This window comes from Acipenser ruthenus, unplaced genomic scaffold (assembly GCF_902713425.1).
Source record: "Acipenser ruthenus unplaced genomic scaffold, fAciRut3.2 maternal haplotype, whole genome shotgun sequence".
Taxonomy (NCBI): domain Eukaryota; kingdom Metazoa; phylum Chordata; class Actinopteri; order Acipenseriformes; family Acipenseridae; genus Acipenser; species Acipenser ruthenus.
In genome coordinates, this window is record NW_026708604.1 from 29,617 (window position 1) to 43,507 (window position 13,891).

The 13,891-nt window shown below is 44.4% G+C and overlaps 1 long non-coding RNA gene and 1 other non-coding gene across 3 annotated transcripts; one reads left to right on the forward strand and one right to left on the reverse strand.

Moving 5' to 3' along the window:
* Positions 1 to 8,204: 8,204 nt before the first annotated feature.
* On the reverse strand, positions 8,205 to 8,319 carry LOC117422764 (U5 spliceosomal RNA). The gene has a single exon (XR_004547681.1). It is a non-coding gene; the product is annotated as a U5 spliceosomal RNA (small nuclear RNA).
* Positions 8,320 to 8,554: 235 nt separating this feature from the next.
* On the forward strand, positions 8,555 to 13,874 carry LOC117963718 (uncharacterized). 2 transcript variants are annotated; one of them, XR_009327056.1, is made up of 4 exons: positions 8,555 to 8,825; positions 11,220 to 11,728; positions 12,491 to 12,670; positions 13,319 to 13,873. It is a non-coding gene; the product is annotated as an uncharacterized LOC117963718 (long non-coding RNA). The 2 variants fall into 2 exon arrangements; XR_009327055.1 differs by having other exon boundaries at positions 11,220 to 12,670; positions 13,319 to 13,874.
* The last annotated feature ends 17 nt before the right edge of the window (positions 13,875 to 13,891 follow it).

The following is a 13,891-nucleotide window of genomic DNA, read 5'->3' on the forward strand; positions in this document are numbered from 1 at the left end:
CATCACCCCTGAGAAGGTACTCACTGCTGCCTCGTCCAAGAAGGCACCGTCTTTATATGCACAGTACGTGGAGTTGTTGGGGCTATTCAACTCCCCACAAGGTGAGTCTGGTGGAACTTGCTCAGGGCCCCTCGGAACGTGTGGGTCAGCTTTGTCCTGGGGGGGGGTTATGACAGACAGCATTCTTTGGCTGTTACCGTCTGTTGAGTTGGAGCTGTTAGCAGACTTCTGGCTTACCGCGTCCAGGGGTATTCCCATGTCCTCCAGTGCTGTATCTAGGAGGACCTCTAGGGGGCCCCTGGTTTTGCCCATACAAGGGAGGGGGTCAAGGATGCTTTGAAGGGAGGCCCTTCGCTTGAAGAGGGTCATTGCTACCGAGGTACTGCTGGTCAGGGAAGGTGTTGACCCCGACCTCTCCCTCGGTGCATTAGTGAACACCTCTTCTGCGAGGTGTGCTAGGGTTTGTGCCAACGACTGGGAAGGCTGGCTGGGGATGCCCTGGCTGGCTGTAGTATCTGCTTAAGTAAAATACTCTTTTATTGAGATTTTACATTTTTTTTACATTTACACCCATTCGTTTCATTCATTTTACATTTCTTTTAAAGATGACATTCATGCATACAGACATACATTTTGTTTTAAAAGCATTTAAAACACATTTAAAAACACCAAGACAATTGTGCTTTGTACATGGTTAAAACAGACACAGATTAAAATCAACATGAAAAAAACCTGTGCTGTTTTAAAAGTGACTGGAAAAAAAGAACCATCTATAAAAAACCAGTGCTTGTGAGGGCCGGGGAGTGCTCTCTAAAAGTTCAAAAGTGAACATAAAACTATATTACTAAAACAGGGACAGGGGAAAAGGGACAGTGTGTGGAACAGTGAGTTAAAATTCTAAAATTTTAAAACACTTAAAATGTAACTTTTAATAGTTTACATTAAAAATCTTAAAGATACATAAAACAAAACAAAACAAAATCAAATAAAACATTCAACATAAATCAAATAAAAGTCCATAAAACTGAAACAAAAAGACTACATAAAACCAGGGCACCGTTGAAAAACGGTCATGCCAGCTAAAAAGGGCGGAATGCTGGCATGACAAAATAAATAAAAGGCTTAGCGGTGCCCCGTAGTCCCGCTCCTAGGAGCTAGCGGTTCCAGTTTTTTCCTTTATTCCATCTTCACGTCCTGAAGTCCGGCGATCCTCCACTCCGCGCAGGCCTTGTCCTTCCCGAGGGTCCGGATGTCCAGAATTACAAAGTCCTTGATAAGAGTTTGTGCCCTTCTGGTCGTGGTGATAGTGTCTAGCTCCTGCTTGTGGTAGACACAGACGTTACGGCCTTCCCACAGGATCTGCTTGACAACATTGATGACACGCCAAACGCACTTAGCTGTGCTGGTAGTGATTCCTCCCGCAGGCCCATAGAGCACAGTCTCAGCGGTCATCTTGGCCGTGTCAGCAAACCTGTTTAGGAAGACAGAGACAGAGAGCCAGACACTGCCAGCCACATCACACTCCCAGAAGATATGGGCTGGTGTTTCTCTCTTGCGGCACTTTGCATAGGGGCATGTTTCTACTTGGGCTAGTCCCCTCCTGAACATGAACGCTCGAGTGGGGAGTGCACTGTGGACGGTGTTCCATGCTATATCCTTCTGGACATTACTGAGGCAGCTGTGAGACACATTCTCCCAGATTTTTTGGCTTTGGGTGAGGGAGAAAGTAGCTACTTTTTCAATTTCCTGGGAACCGGCAAGATATTTAGTTACAGCCTTGTATTCCCAGGAGGCCAATTTTGCTTTATCTAAGCCCAATTTATATATAGTGTCCCTTAAGGTTCTATAATACAATGGGGGGTCCCAGGAGTACGGCACGGTGTTATCAATAGTGCAGAGGCCCAAGGCCCTGAGACAGGTGGCAAAATAGAAACGATTCATGTAACATACCTTCCTGTCCAGGGCCTGGATGTTCTTGATAGTTTGCGTGAGCCCCTGCACTCGGGTGAGCTGCACAACGTCCGGGACCCCCTTACCTCCCTTCTTGTCGGCTTTACTCAGAGTGGCTCGCTTTACCCTCTCCATCTTGCTGCCCCAGATAAAGCGGTGGATAATGCGGTCCACCACTTTTTTGGTGGTCCTGTCTGGGGGAAAGATTTTTCCTACATAAGAGAGGATGGGGAACAGTATAGACTTGGTTATTAATACTCTACCCGTCATTGTTAAGGATCTTGTGCTCCATCCGCCAATCTTTTTACGGACCTGGTTAATGGCCGCCGTCCAGCTCTGGGCCCCCGAGCTATTGTTCTCGAAAATGAGGCCCAGAATCTTGATTTTGTCCTTTTTGACAGGGTACATGTCCGACAGTTCCCTATCTACCTGCCAATTTTTAGACACGTAGACTTCGCTCTTGGACTTATTAATCACTGCCCCGGTCGCCGTGCAGTACTTCTCAAGGATATTACTAATCCGAGGTACCGACGATGTGTTGGTGCAAATGAGTGACACATCGTCCATATATGCTGTTGTTTTGACCTGGACCCCGTTGGATCCAGGCAGCTGGAAACCAGTTATATTGGTATCCCTACGAATTGCCTGCAGGAGGGGTTCAATGCACACGACATATAGCAGTGGGGATAGTGGGCAACCCTGTCTGACCCCTGACTGGATAGATATTTTACCAGTCAGGTGCCTGTTCACCAAGACTCGGGTACTAATGTTTGTATATATGGTTTTAACCCACTCCCTAAGTCCAGGAGCGAATTTCATCTGGTCCATCACTTTGTACATATATTCATGGCTTACCCTATCGAACGCCTTCTCCTGGTCAAGGTTGAACAGGCAGAGGGGATGGTTCCGTTCTCTAGAATAAGCCAGAATGTCCCTTGTTAACATTAAAATATCGGTGATGGACCTCCCTGGGACGCCACAAGCCTGGTCGGGGCCAATGACCAAAGGGAGGTGTACTTGTAGCCGGAGCATCAGAGCTTTGGCTAGTATCTTGTAATCCACGCAAAGGAGGCTGATTGGGCGCCAATTCCGTAGATCTTTAACTTCCCCTTTCTTATGAAGGAGAGTAATTACACTCTCCCGCATAGAAGGGCCCAACCGCTTCTCCCTGTAGACCGCTCTGTAGACCTCCGCTAAATGGACTTTTAGCGTGTCCCAAAAAAGATGGTAATACTCACCCGGGATGCCATCTGGACCTGGCGTCTTACCGGTGTTCATGGTCTTAACCGCCTGGGTGAGCTCCTCCAGCGTGAGTTCTGGGTCCTTCTCCTCCTCCTCCTTGTCCCGCACTGAGTCAGGCTCCAACTGGCTCAGGAACCACTCTATCAGGGTGTCATCTGTAGCTTTGATGTTATACAGGTCCCTATAGAAGTTCTCTACCACTTTTTTCACTCCCTCACTATCCTCTACTATCCTCCCCCTGCTGTCGAGCATGGAGGACATCAAGTGCCGCTTCTCCCTCGTTTTCTGGAAGAAGAAGCGAGTACACTTTTCGTCTTCCTCCATTTTTTGCACTTTTGCATTGTGCATGACCTTTCGTTGTTCCTCCCTACAAAGCACTGAAAGATCTAGCTTGGTCTGGGCTATCTCGTCGCTTACAGGGAACCCCCGAAGCTGAAGCAGGCTCAGACGCTGGAGGGCAGCATTCAGGTATTTATATTTGGCCCTCCTTTCTTTTGCTTTCCTCTTGCCTGCTGCTATGAAATAACCCTTAGTTCTCATTTTGACCATCTCCCACCACTCTATAGGGGAGTTGAATAGGTCACGCAAAGTGGTCCACTCAACAAGCCTGCTCTTATAGGCTGCAGCTATGGAGGGGTCATCGAGTAAGGAAGTGTTTAATTTCCAAACCCCTGACCCCATCTGGGAGGTCTGAGGGACCTGCAATGTTACCTGCAGGAGCCTATGGTCAGAGAAGAAGACGGCCTGGGTGTCTACTGCCGTCTTCGTAAGGGAGCTGGTATGCAGGACGAGATCTATACGGGAGAAGGAGGTCCCAGATGAGCTCACCCAGGTAAAGGGAGGCACCAGGTCCTTACCTGCATCACACAGGGAGAAATCAAATATTACGGAGGACAAAACTCTACTAGAGCGGTCGTTGCGTGGCCTGCTCCGGTCTACGTCCCTCAGAGCACAATTGAAGTCACCTGACACGATGACGGGTACGTTCCCCAGCAGGAGTGGACGCAGCTGTGGAAAAAATTGAACTCTTTCGTTTTGGTTAGTGGGTGCGTAGACATTGACCAGTCTGAGGGGAGTGTTGTTGTATGTCACATCCACGCTCAGAATTCTACCAGGTTCTACCTCCCTGCTGCTGCGGGAGGTAATAAATGGGTTTTTAAACAGGATACCTACTCCGTCGGCTCTGGCTATGTTGGAGCCCGACCAGAAGGAGTCCCCCAGGGTCCAACTCTCCTTCAGGTCCCTATAATCAGGGCTCGACGAAATACCACACTCCTGCAGAAAGATGAGATCTGCTTTCAAGTTAGCTAGATAGTTTAGTACATCAAATCTTTTTTGTGTCTCCCTGATGCTCCTGACATTAACAGACACACATATCAGGGCCATCAGGGTAGCTAACAAGAAAAGGAGTCGCTGCGTCCACCCCATAGCGACTATGATTGGGAGGTCGGGACACTCTTCCTACTCTTAGCTCTACGCTTGCTTCGAGGGGGCTTGGGCTTATTTGCAACTCCCATCACCCCTGAGAAGGTACTCACTGCTGCCTCGTCCAAGAAGGCACCGTCTTTATATGCACAGTACGTGGAGTTGTTGGGGCTATTCAACTCCCCACAAGGTAAGTCTGGTGGAACTTGCTCAGGGCCCCTCGGAACGTGTGGGTCAGCTTTGTCCTGGGGGGGGGTTATGACAGACAGCATTCTTTGGCTGTTACCGTCTGTTGAGTTGGAGCTGTTAGCAGACTTCTGGCTTACCGCGTCCAGGGGTATTCCCATGTCCTCCAGTGCTGTATCTAGGAGGACCTCTAGGGGGCCCCTGGTTTTGCCCATACAAGGGAGGGGGTCAAGGATGCTTTGAAGGGAGGCCCTTCGCTTGAAGAGGGTCATTGCTACCGAGGTACTGCTGGTCAGGGAAGGTGTTGACCCCGACCTCTCCCTCGGTGCATTAGTGAACACCTCTTCTGCGAGGTGTGCTAGGGTTTGTGCCAACGACTGGGAAGGCTGGCTGGGGATGCCCTGGCTGGCTGCTACCTGCCCACTAGGCGGCAGTGTAGCCGTCCCACTCGCCTCCGTCTCTGCCTGCGAGGGCAAGACTGGGGACTTTGTGTGGACATTAGCTGGTTTTGGATCTATGGGGGCCACCTGCAACTTGCTGTCTTTGATCCTGATCTTCTTTCTTTTCCCCCCCTCGTCTCTACCCTTTCTTTTCCCCACCCTCTGCTGGTTCTTCACTCCCTTCCCCTCCTTCTCACTCTCACTTTCACTGTCGCTTTCGCTTTCCTCCCCCACGGACTCAATCCTTATGGCGTCATAACGAGAGCCGAGGGGGAGTGCTGGCGCTGAGAGGGCCCTACTCAGGGGGGGGCCGCTGCTGGGTCCGGGCTCCCTCCCTGCCTCGTGTTCTGCATCAGAGGAGCTACTGGAGGAGCTAGTGGAGTAGCTGTTGTACTCTCTCTCTGGGCTGGGGGAAGGGGTCCTCGTAAAACGGGACATGTCTCGGGGGCGGGGGGGTGAGGGGGGTGCTGGTGATGATGGTGGTGCTGGAGTCTGGGTCTTGGATACTGTTGGTGGTGATGTGGACTGATCTTTGTTACTTGCTCCCTCTTCCTGCTCAGGCCTAGGCTTGTTCATGTTTGCCTTGCTGGCTCTGGCCATGTTGGCATAGGAAGAGGGGCAGTCCTTAAACAGGTGCCCCTTCTTTCCACACAAATTGCACTGCCTCTCTTCTCTGCAGTGGCTGGTCTCGTGGGGGGCGCCGCAGTTCCTGCACTTGACTACAGTACATGCGGCCGCCAGGTGTCCTAATTCCCCACATTTCCTGCAGAGTTTTGGCATCCCATTATAGAATACCAGCCCTCTGTTGGGCCCTAACACTATGGAGTTTGGAATGTGGCGGACGCCTCCAATGCCCGATGGATCAACATTAAGGCGTACCAGCCACTTTCTGGCTCCTGTCCAAACCCCATCTTCGTCTGTAATTTTCCTCCCTTCTGATGACACCCTCCCATAGCGGTTAAGCCATGTTGTAATATCATAGTCGCTAACAGCCTCATTGAAAAATTGGACAGTAACAACTTTCATTTCTCTGTCTGTCAGTGCATCCACACAAAATTCTTTGTATGGAGCGAGATATTTATTCTCCCCCCAAAAGGACCACATTTCTTGTAACTTTTGGGGGTTCCTAAAACTGACCTCAAACACTTCCTTAAGCCCTGGCAATTTCACCAAACAATTCAAGTCAGAAGGGGAAAAAACCCATACCCCTCTGAAGAATGGTCCGGCTGAACTCCAGTCTCGTCAGTCCTGGTTCCGTTTCATCTTGCTTGTTTCTTGTGAAGCGCACCGCATTGTGCCTCCTGGTCTCCTGGGTTGGCCGGAACGCCATCCTTCAGCTGGCTCCTCCGATTGGGGTGGGAGAAGCCTCTGGACGTCCGGGTTGTCTCTCTCTGCGGAAAAGAGACAACGTAAGCAGCAAATCTTGGGCAGTTGAAGGAACTATTACTTTAGTCCCTGAGGAGATGGTCGCCTCGCAAGAGGGACCCCCTCCCCAGGTGAACGGTGTCCTTCCCTGGCGGAGTAGGGGGCGCTGCTTGGCACCGAGACCACGTAGGAAGAATCGTGGCTGTGACGCCTCCTCGGGGTCCGGGGCCGCCCTCTGCTCCTCCCAGATGGCGCCCTCTGCTGGGCGCCTGCTGCTCTCTCGGTCTGGATCTCGATTACAATCAAGGGCTGGGGATGAGGTCGTCTAGGTCATCAAAGGGTCCTCAAAGGTCGTCTGGATGGTAGGTCCTCCTTCTCTCTAACTCCAGGAACGTCTGGAAAAGCCTGAAAAAGAAAAAAACTGGAACCGCCTGAAAAAGAAAAAACTGCTCTCAACAGTCAACAAAATCTTGAAAGACCCTCGGCCTGGATTGGGCAAGCCAAAACCAGACTGAGCATTAGTCTTCCAAAAAGTTGCCGAGCTGAAGAAAGCCAGTCAAAAATAAAAAAAAATTCTGTTCCTCCTCACCCGAACAAACCTCTCACAGACCCTCGGAGGGAGCGGGCAATGCCACTACCCTCTAAGCCTTAGTCTTAGAAAGATTTATTCGAACTGAAGAGAAGCCAGAGTTTAAACAATTGTGTAAGGGACATTTCAGTGCTTTTTCTAAAGACAGAGCGAATGTCACTTTCTAAAGACAGAGCTCGGCCGTTGCTTTTTTTTAAATTGCCTGGAATATTTATTATAGTAAAGGCGATACAGCGAATGTCACTTTCTAAGCCCCGTCCCTTTTGATAGATGTATGACCCTACGTTCCGTCCCTTTACATCTTTTGATTGATTTATAACCCAAGCCCCGCACCTATTGATTGATTTATGACCATAAGCCCCACCCCTTTCCACGCCTTTTTAATGGTTTATGATCCTTAGGGCCTGCCCCTTTTCCCACACCCTTGAATGATTTATGACATTTAAGCCTGCACCTTTCCCCATTCTGTTGAGTGATTTATGACCCTTAAGCCACGCCCCTTTCCCCACACCTTTTTGAGTGATTTATGACCATTATGTCCCGCCCCCTTTTTCGACATTAACCGGATATCCGTCAAAAATAGCCCACCCCCTAAAAAGGCATCTGTTGTGCCCTAGTTTACATAGAAAAGAAAAGGAGTGTGTGTGTGTGTATTTTTCTTTTGACCATGTTCGAGTCCCTCCGAAACAATAACCTGGGTTATTGACAAACAGAGAGACCCTAAGCATATTAAAGAGTTTCATCATCAGTAAAAAAATATATATTAAAATATAAATGTAAGGGCAGCTGGCTCTTTGAGAAACCACTACAGATGTAATACTGCTGCCGTCGCAACATGGCGCTGTTGTGCAGATCTGTGCTTAAACTTAATGTATTGAGCTGAAAACTAAACCAAAGGGAGCGGGAAAACAGTGACCGTGTATAACACTGGTACTGGTATGAACAACAGCGCCCATTTATCGTACTAACAGTACATACTGCAATTCTATTATTACACAACAAAAGGAAGCCCCGCCAAAGCAGGGCATCAAAAAATTAGTTGAAACTCATAAATGTTCCTCTCCACGGAAATCTTTAGTAAAAGGCGAAAGATTTATGCGATCTGAAGAGAAACCAGAGTATGCTAATATCAACGTGCAGTAGACAACCTACTCATATTGTTATTGTAACAAGGGACGGTTAGTTGTTTTTTAAACGAGCATTTTAACGTCTACGTCTTGAGAAAAACAGCCAAAACAGCATACAAGTACTGTATGTTGACATTTAGATTTAAATATGATATTTTAAAAGCATACATTTCATAAGAGGAAATTAGATTCTGCCAACGTGCATTATGGGTATGCAAATATGATCCAACCCTGCAGCGCGGTTTCCACCCAACAGTATTGCTCAACCCCAAGGTATTCGTTTTCCGTTTCTATTTTTTTGTCCCTCTCTATTTTTAGCCGGTTTCAAGGATTTCCGCCCCGTACAGAGGATCGCCTTCAAAAAGAAGACGAGCGTTCCCACTCCAGCGCCGTGTTGGTGTCACTTACACTCCCAACTTCTGCTGTCTGAAGGAAACCCGACTCCACGGAGCCGACTAGACTCAGCAGAAAGACGAACTGAATGTAGAACCACCTTTCAAGGTACGTTTATGCAAATATTCTGTCAAAATTAAAACGCGTTATTTAATAGTACATATACTGAGCATCACAAGAAACTGATCAGTATTATTACACATTTCATTCGAAAAAAAACAAACAAAAAACGAGGTATATGATGGACATGATGACAAAATGCCTGCTGCTCAGCAAAGGTGGCCACACGCTAGTACTACTAGCCTGTGAATTTCACAGTACCCCCTGTCCCCCCATAACCATACAGTACAATGTCAATTGTTAAACAGCACATTACAATCTTACTGCACCTGCTGTAAAACAGAATGTGTCATTCTAGTGAATTGTATCTAAAGTTTCTTTCGATGCTCAGTATATATCACGATTCTAAAAGCAGATACAAATAAACCCAATGAGAAGGGTCCGTGTACATTCCGGCTAATCGTTTTTGCATTCTAAATCGGAAATCAGAAAACCAGAAAACGACTTTTTCTATTTCGGTTTTTCATAAAAACAAAAATCGACCCGTTTTTCATTTTCCAATTTCTGAGTTTAAATACAAAAACTGATTCAGGCTTGTTTCCCATTTTTCATATTGCTTTAACGAAGTATTCGAAATGGAATGATCTGTAATACAAAATTAAATAATAGACAATTAAAAAAAAAAAAAGTACTAATGCGTGCTCTACTCGTATCGAATGTGTCTCGTTGTTATGGCAGCAGTGTAGCGTAGTGTGGTTAGTGCTCTGGACTCTTGATTGGAGGGTCGTGGGTTCAATCCCAGGTGGGGGACACTGCTGCTGTACCCTTGAGCAAGGTACTTTACCAAGATTATTCCAGTAAAAACCCAACTGTATACATGGGTAAAATAATGTGATATCTTGTAACAATTGTAAGTCTCCCTGGATAAGGGTGTCTGCTAAGAAATAAATAATAATGCCGTTTTCTGCATCAGTACATTTATATCTATGGCTGGCGATGCACCCCCCAAATGAAACAAATTGGGTATCCGTGAAAGGGGAGCTCTAAACATACGTGAGCGTCCTGGACAAATGTGCTGTGATAATATAATCCAGTTAAGTTTATAAAGTTAATTTATAAAGCAGGATATAAATATGAAGAACCTTACCTGGATTTTTTTCCCTTTATGTGAAGGCTTATTATTTTTAGTATTATTATAATGCACTGTACCTGAGTGATACAAGGATGATTATTATATTAACTTAGTGTAGCCCTACGGCTGTATTGTAATACAGTACTTTGTAACAACTGCTAAATTAATAAATAAATAATGTTGGTAAACAGAACACTTCCACGACAATAAGCACAGGCGCGAAATTATTACATCGTCATAACAGCGGGACACAGAGAGCTGGCCGTGTCTGACCTTTTTTTAAAGGTCTTGAAGGAGCTACATAATTTTTAAGATATTAAATGTTGTGGAGTGTTTTCATGCTGCAGTGGGGGGTTCTTTTGTAACAGAATACGGAGAAGGGTGGGGGTGAATTCTGTTTACAGTTTTGCACTGTATCGCAGTTCCGTCTTTTGTAAGAGCTGCAAACCGCAGGGAGAGAGGACATGTTAGCATCTTGAGCTTGCCATAGGATCACTAAAGGGGGCTGGCACGCTTGGTTGAATAGGTCTGGCCCTCTTCCGATACGTTAGTATATCTATCATTGTTTAAGTGTGTCCCTGTTAGAGAAGCATTAACATATTTTCTGCGAAGTATTGTCTCTCCAGATATCTGCTTGAATAAAGACTACCTTCTGTATCACCGACTCTTGGAGATTGATTTCATTTTCCGTCCCTGCAGTCTGTTATTTATTTTTGTATTAGATTATTCCATTTCGAATACTTCGTTACTAAAAGCAATATGAAAAATGGGAAAACAAGTCTGAATCAGTTTTTGTATTTTAAACTCAGAAATTGGAAAATGAAAAACGGGTCGATTTTTGTTTTTATGAAAAACTGAAATAGAAAAACGAGTCGTTTTCTGGCTTTCCGATTTCCGATTTAGAATGCAAAAACGATTGGCCGGAATGTACACGGACCGAGAAGCTCTATAACAAAAAAAAAACGCGATGTAGAGCTTAATGCGGTGTAACCTGTACCTTCGATGTTTTAGACTTTTTATTAAACCACTGTTCTATGCTACTGAAATGTCATCAACCACTATTACTATCATAAAGCTCCCAAAATCCTTTTAGATGCTACTCCTAAGTAAATGTCTGGAATTTAGTTTGGGATTGTTTTGCAGTTAGTGATCCGTTCGGCTTTGTGTTTTGCTTACAGATGCTATACAAAAATAAAACCAATAAAACACCTATGCTGCTTTAGTAGCAGCAAAATACAAGGTTGTGTATCAGTGTTTAAGATGTTCGCTAGATTCACATTTATTACATTTGTGTTCTGTTTTATGTCAAGGTTGTGACAGCAGTTGTGAAGGATTCAGAAGACAGTTATTCGAATCTTATCCCACACTGAGTGAGGGTGGTGGATTTTAACTAATGAAGATTTCAGGATCTATGAGAAGCCAGATCTTGGCTGTTATTCCTTGCCCTAATGAGGGGTACTCAGCAAAATATTTAAGGGACCCAGAAACCCAAATTTGGCTCTGTCATTATCTATGTAAGGCCGCTACAAAGAGGTCTTAATATGGATCAGGTAAGAGCTTATTGTTTTTTTCTTTGATTGTTTCTTAGTGCTGGTAAATTCTTATTATTCATCCATCTTCTTTGGTGGGTTTTCAGGGTTCCACATGTTCATTCAGCTGTAGTGTAACATTGCATTTGCAGTGAATGACGTGTCTGCTGCAATTCATTTAGTAGGTTCCTGGGCTGTCCTTATCCACTGGGCCCCTGATGAAGTGCCTCTTTTGTGAGAAAGACTTTTCCTTCTCAGAAATAAAGTCACAGTGACGGCTGTAGCAGCAGGTATAGTGTTTTTGTTAATGTAATTGGTCATTGTTAAATACAGTACATTAACTATTTTGAAAGGTTTATTTGCAGTAAAATGATGAAATATGCGTATAGTGGTTTTCAGGAAATGTTTATGCTAATGTAGTCTTACAAAAATAAATGTATTGGTCTCGTTAAATGTTTTCAAAATGAATAAAAGCTGATTGGCTGTGTTTTGATGTAATATAATTTAAGTCGTGGTTATAATCATTGTTTTGCTGCACTTCATGGATACATATGTCAAGTTCTTATTACCTGTTGTCATATACCAAAGGAACTTTTTGATGAACATTCTCACAGTGATCTGACAATGTGTTGGTCCTGCATATGCTTGTGATCATTTGTCCTTAATTGTCTTTGTTTTGCTGTGTCTTCTTAGTTAATTACTTCATGTGAAACTTATGGTTTAAAATGTATTGTCTTCAAGGCCTTCATTTCAGAGCACAGACAGTAGTGTAGTGGAAGGAGTAGGTGAGACTCAGAGTTCAGAGGTGCCCACTGCAACAGTAACTTGTGTGCTGCTGAATTCTGATGAGCTGCTACAGGAGTGTATTCCGGATAGACCAAGTGAAATAATAGACAGCAATAGGGATGCAGGAGTAGACAGGGCAGTCTTCGTTGACAGCAGAGAGACTGAGGACGGTTTGTGAATTAAATTATTTGAATTAATTTTATGTGTTGAATGAAATAAGCTGACACCTTTCTGTTTTTCAATGGGTATGTTTTATTTCTTTTCAGAATGTGAAATCATGGCAAATTTGTTCAGGGAGGCTGTATTGAAGCAGCATGGAACTGCTAAACCACTCCATCTAAGAATGGATTTGCGAGACAGCATGGAGAATAGAGAGAGGGACATTTTGTCATTTTATAAAATGTCCAAAGTAGAATGGGCCTGTCCTTTAAAATGCACACTTGAAGGTATTTGAATGGAATTTTACTCACTCTCTTTATTTTTAAGATTTTAATCATGGTTTCATATTTTAATGTTCTGAGTTTTCCATCGGCGATGCAGCTGTGGGTGAAGGAGTGAACAGGTTCTTTTTCTCCACAATTATATCAAAGCTTCAGTTTGGTTTTCATCGTAACTTGCTTTCTATAAAACAGGGTTTTTAAATGATGTTATTTAGAAATGTCAGTTTATATTAATTTGCTCAAGAATATTACAGATCACAATGTATTTGTAATATTCGTCACGTGCTTGTGGAAAAAATCTATATGCTTTATCGGTCATATTTTTACTTTTTATACATCACCAATCTAACAGAATAAGGATAGACTGTATAGTGGAGGCATCCCATGCGCAATGGTTTTAGTTAATTAACTGGCCAAGGACATCACTGTTCAGGTTATTTATTCTAAGAGTACTACAGAAATCATTGTTTGTTTCCATTATTGTTTAGTCTTGCATCTACACACTGTGCTTTAATGTTTACAATTGTGGAAATAACGCCTAGACAGTATGAACTTAGTGAGCAGTGCATGTTTTGTCATCGTCAGAGTTCAATTTTTTGCAGAAAATAAAATGTGATTTGATTCTTATTTATGTTTGATTTCTTCCCTCCTTAGAAATCACTGACAGAACTTTTAATGTTTGAAGGAGAACCTGACCATTTAATTCCCTCCACATCTGAGTTCCTTCTCGAGAGTGACATGTTTCACGTTGCTGGGCGAATGATTGGACATTCTTTCCTGCACAGTGGTCCAAGCTTAGCTGGATTGAGTCCCGCAATTATCCATGTGTTGCTTGGAGGTGCACCAGAAACCGCCAATCTGGAGAGTCACGATTGTCCTGATATTGATGTTCACGAAACTGTCAAATTAGTAAGTAATGTATGCATAATTTCAATGGCTGAAACTTTTATTGTCTGTTCTGTATTCTCTCATTTTCTGTGCCTCTGAAAATTACTAACAAGCACTCTTTTGAACAGAATTGTCCCAAATTCAAGGTTGTAGGCTGGAGACTGAAATGTACTGAAGTGTAAATCACTGATGTAGAGTGGGATGATCTCCGTTCCATGTGAACAACTAAGAATGGAATGTGGAGCTAAGCCTGATTAAGTTTTCTGGGCTTAAACAACTAATACAAGTGTCTTTCATGACATTAAAATAAAGTCAAGCTATTCTAAGGGTTGCATTAGC